The following is a 5,667-nucleotide window of genomic DNA, read 5'->3' on the forward strand; positions in this document are numbered from 1 at the left end:
GGGGGAAACGTTTATGGCGGGGTGAGAGGTTGAGGCAGATCGCCTGGCGGCCAATTTTGAACAGCCAAACACCAGGGCAGTTAGAAGAGCACACCAAGGCGTGCTCATGGAAAACAGTTTCATGACTGACCAGGCTACAGTGTGACAGTTGTGTGTGTTTGTCCTTGATGCAAATCTGCCCCCTTTGGTGAATGTACTTCCCTGTAAGCCAATCCCCCCACCCCCCACCCCTTTTGACCACCAGCTGGCACAGGAAATAAAGTCCCTATTGTTCTGAATCCATTCATTCTTTATTTATTTAAAAAAAAAAAACCCTTGAGATCACTGACAACGCTGACTAGTAAAAAGGTAGCCCAGGTGTAGAAAGGTTTTGATAACAGGGTGGGGTGAGGGAGGAGGGAAGAACAAGGCCACATTGCTTATTGTAGCCACACTACAACTCAAAGTTGTTTGAATGACAGCCTTCTGTTGCTTCGTCCATCCCCTGGAGTTGAGTGGCAGGGTGCCTGAAGCCTCCCCCCATGTGCTCTTAGCCATCTGGGTGAGGAGGATATGGAACTTGGCGAGGAGGGCAGGCAGTTACACAATGGATGCAGCGGAGGTCTGTACTCTAGTTGCCTTTCCTGCAGCTCCACCGGATGCCTCATCATGTCCGTTTGCTCCCCCATTAGCCTCAGAATCCCCTCCTGCATGTTCCGATCAAGTTCGCTGTATGCTTTCCTGGTCTTTGCCACTGAATGCCTCCAGGCATTCAGCTGTGCCCTATCAGTGCGGGAGGACGGCATGAGCTCTGAAAACATGTCATCGCGAGTGTGGTTTTTTTTGCCTTCTAATCTGCGATAACCTCAGGGATGGAGTTGATGCGGGGAGCATAGAAGCATTTGCAGCTGCAGGGGGGAAAAAAAGGGAGAGTAGACTTTTAAGAAGATACATTTGTGAGAACAAAAGGGAGACTCTTTCACAGTGAATCAAGTAATTCACAGCAGACAGCACATGTGTTTTAGGCACAAGGTTGCATTTTACCTTTTATATTGAGCACCTGCCAGTATAGTGACATCACACACGGCTGGGCAACAGAACTCAGTTTCCAGGCAGCCATGGTGAGCCAAAGGGTACGTGGGGTTGACTTCTTCCACATTCATAACATGTGGGAATGGTTTCAAACCACAGTGCCCTCCTTTCCCATAGCAACCAATGCTGGTTGGGTTTGCCGTTTAAAAGAAGGGGTTGCGGTTTTAGAGTGGATGTGCAACACACCCCTCCCCCCCCCCCGCGTGGCTATTCTCCAGGATGATCCCTTTTAGCCAAGCGCAAACAGCCCAGCATGCCCAGGATCACCTAATGTGTCAGGGATCACCAAACAGAGGGGATTACTGTTCCCTTACAAAACTTCCCCTATTTCAACCAGGTGACCATGAATGATATCACTCTCCTGAGGCTGACACAGAAAGATAAAGACCAAATGTTGCATGAATGTGACCAAAACCCAGGACCTTTCGCTGCCATGCTTTGTGCTGCAATAATTCCAGAACACTTGCTACTGGCTTGGCGTGGTAAAGTGTCCTAACTTGGAGGACGAAATAAGGCAGCCCTCCCCAGAAACCTTCTGCAAAGGCTTTCAGAGTATCTCCAGGAGAGCTTCATGGAGATGTCCCTGGTGGATTCCCGCTCCATCCCCAGACACATTAACAGACTTTTCCAGTAGCTGTACTGGCCACGAATGCATCCCAATTGTTCAGGGCAAATCAAACATAAAACATAATTGCTTTTAACCCCTGTAGTGTCGTTACAAATGTGCACTCACCAGAGGTGCCTTCTCCACCTTCAGGGTCCGGGAACAATAGGCCCTGGGAGGGTATTTACTCCAGGGTGAGGAAAAGGTCCTGGCTGCCAGGAAGACCGAATTCTCCACTTGCCTGCTGCGCATTCTCCTCCTCCTCCTCCTCATCCACAGAATCCTCATCTGTGTTGTGTGAGGCTGCCACCTTGCAGGTGTCCACGAACAGTGGTGGAGTACTGGTAGGGTCCCCCCCTAGAATGGCATGCAGCTGATCATAGAAGTGGCATGTCTAGGGCTCTGACCCGGAGCGACCGTTTGCCTCCTTTGTCTTTTGGTAGGCTTGCCTGAGCTGCTTAATTGTCACATGGCCCTGCTGTGTGTCCCTGGTGTAGCCTCTGTCCACCACGCCCGGTGCGATTTTGGCATATATATCAGCATTTCTTCTGCTGGATCCGAGTTCTGCCTGCACAGAGTCTTCTCCCCATACTGCAATCAGATCCAGTGTCTCCCATTCACTCCATGCTGGAGCTTGTTTGCAATTCTGGGACTGCATGGTCACCTGTGCTGCTGAGCTCGCCACGCTGACCAAACAGGAAATGAAATTCAAAAGTTCCTGGTGCTTTTCCTGTGTACCTGGCTAGTGCATCGGAGTTTAAAGTGCTGTCCAGAGCAGTCACACTGGAGGACTCTGGGATAGCTCCCGGAGGCCAATACCATCGAATTTCACAGCGCTGCATTTACAATACCCCAAATTTGACCCACAAAGGTCCATTTTAGCACTACTCCCCTCGTCAGGGAGGAGTACAGCAGTCGATTTTAAGAGCCCTTTACATCGGTGGAACGGGATTGATTGTGTAGATGCATTCATTATAAAATCGACCTAACACGGCTAAATTCGACCTAACCTCGTAGTGTAGACCAGGCCTAAGGGTGGAATTTACAGATGTGCTCACTAGCATTGGGTTATTTCTGCTCCCACTGAAGTTAATAGGAGTTTTACTATCAACTTCAGAGGGAGCAGTTAGGTCAATGCTGAATGCTTTAGAAAAATCCCACCCATGTGCTTTGCAAGGCTAGTCCCAAATCAAGCTTTTAACAGCTGTCGGGTGTGAGTCAGCCTGTTTATCCATTACATTTTAAAAAATAAGAATAGATTAGAAGTTATAGTCAGCAAAACTCTCTCAGAAGATGCAGCATTTGTGTTCTTATTTGCAACAATTGGCAGACCTGAGTAGCCTTTCCAAAGAGTGTTTGCCTTTGAATTAAAAAAAAAAAAAAAGACTTTTGGATAAGCAAAAATTAGGGCCTGACTCTGCTCCTACTGAGGTCAATAGGACCTTTGCCATTGACAAGGGTAAGAGCAGGCCCTTTCGTAGTTAAGTTTCTAGCAAAATAACTGTTCTGTCCTTTAAATTGCAGTTAGCAGAGGAGCTGTACTGTATCACTTTATCTCCCTAAGTAGTTATCCTACTTTAGCTTCCTCAGAGGTTGGCTATTCTCTGTGATAAGTATATCCAGTGGAGAGGAAAAGCACTTAATCCTCATTTATCTGTCTGCTTTTATGACCCGACCAGGATACCAGGGCCGGCTCCAGGCACCAGCAAACCAAGCAGGTGCTTGAGGCAGCACATTTTCAGGGCCGGCATTCCGGCCACCCTTTTTTTTTTTTTATTGCGCTTGGGGCGGCAAAAGCCTAGAGCTGGCCCGGGCAACAGCAGTGGGTCCTGCACAGGGGGCGCCCTGGGGCTGCTGTGGTTTGCGTCGGGAGCAGCGCCCGCACCTTATGGCCGGACGGGCTCCGAGCACGGGACACTCGGGCTGGGGGCTGCCCCGTGGGGCGCACAGAGCCGCTTGCAGGTGCCGCAGGGCAGCTGCCCCCCCGTGCCGCAGCCGGGGCTGGGCGAAGCAGCCCGAGCCACCCAGGGACTGCGGCAGGGCGGCCAGGAGCAGTAGCAGCAGCGGGGCCATAGAGGGCAGGGCGCTGCCATGTGGGGCCCGCGTCCAGCTTACGTGGTGCACTGCCTTTGCATCACAATCTAAGGCACCTATCTCTTCCCTTCAGTGTAAATGGAGCCTAGGCACCCAGCTCAGGCTTTGTGGATTGCAGCATTATTCCTGTCATTTTCTAGGTGCCTAAAAGTCAGGCTCCACAGTGCTCAGCATTGCAACTGGGCCTTAGTGCCTAACTAAAATAGAAAGCAAGCACCTGTATAGACTTATGTTTCTACAGGGCTAAACTGACATCTCAAGCATACTTACAATAATAACAGATGATAACCTCAGATAAACATCTGACAATATTGTAATAATGATTATGATATGGGAACAGGTTGAAATTATGCCGTGTTACCACAATATGTACTTGTTTACAGGAGTTAAATTTTGCCTGTTTATATACACTGACCACTATTTCGAGAGACGATAACAAAAAGGTGGGGGAGGGATAGCTCAGTGGTTTGAGCATTGGCCTGCTAAACCCAGAGTTGTGAGCTCAATTCTTGAGGGGGCCATTTAGGGATCTGGGTCAAAAATCTGTCTGGGGATGGGTCCTGCTTTGAGCAGGGGGTTGGACTAGATAACCTCCTGAGGTCCCTCCCAACCCTGATATTCTATGAAAACATTATATATTAGCCTGTAGCAACTCTGTTTAATTAAGGATCAGGGAAAGGAGAGGAATTCCTTAAACTTTATTACAGCATGGACCACACCTTAGATGGCTTGAGGGCATTTCCCTTCCCACTTTGGATCTCACAAACCACCAGCCCTTCCATCCACAATCAGATAATATCCCTCTGGCAACTACAATTGCTTATATGGAAAAGTAACATTAAGAAAGTATTTGATATATTTTTGGCTTCTTTTAATGACAATTCCTGGAAACAAGGAGGAGAGGCTGCACTGTCTGACTACTTAGCTCTCCATAGACAATGAGGGCTTTGGAGTAAGATCACTGACTTTAAGGTATTCAGAAACTCATAAAGGACATGTCTACACAGCAACGAAAAACCCGTAGCTGGCCCATGGGCTTGGGCTGCAGGGCTGTTTCATTGCTGGGGAGACTTCCAGGCTCAGACTGGAAGGCTCCCAGAGCTCAGGCTCCAGCCCAAGACCGAAGTCCACCCAGCAATGCAACAGTCCCGCAGCCTGAGTCAGCTGACATGGGCCAGCTGCAGGTATTTCTCTGCAGTGTAGACATACCCAAAGTAATTTTGCAAACTGTCTATGAAGACTTTGGATTAGTTTTCCGCAGTCTGTGCCTCTCCTTTGTTGATCTGGTAACTAGGTGTGCACTGGGAAGCTGCACACATAAGGTAAGTGTGCAGAAAAGCACAACAGTGTGCATTTAGCTTTGAAAGTATAGCTCTAATAAAACTTAAACAAGCATTAGGACTGAAATTAGCATTGGAAGGATGGAATGTGGTGAACTTTGGGCCATTTAATCAGTCTGAGTGCAGATCCATTAACTCCTACCCCAAATTGTTCTCAGAAGGCCAAGTCATGGTGTTTTCAGCTACTCACTCAATGACATGCTGGAGTTACATGGGCCCCCCTGTTTAATGGCTCTGCCTATGCCCTCCCCTCAACTGAGGGGCAACGTGGGTATAAGTAGTGCAGAATGTCTTGCATGAACACACTCTCAACATCTGGAAGAATTTCCCCCTGAATGAGTCAGCAGAAAGTTGTATTTGATGAAGGAACATAGGGAGCTTCTGATGACAGAACGGGGGAAAGGGAGTGCCATCGTCTAATGACAAGGCATTTTTCACCCCACAATTATTTTCTAAATATTTTCCAGGACGCAGATAGCGTATGGGGGGTAAGTTAGCCAGGAAAGTCTAATTTTTTTTTAAGCTTGTTCACTTACACAAAAGAAGCAGCACATGTGC

The sequence above is a fragment of the Chrysemys picta genome, chromosome 3 (genome assembly GCF_011386835.1).
Source record: "Chrysemys picta bellii isolate R12L10 chromosome 3, ASM1138683v2, whole genome shotgun sequence".
Taxonomy (NCBI): domain Eukaryota; kingdom Metazoa; phylum Chordata; order Testudines; family Emydidae; genus Chrysemys; species Chrysemys picta.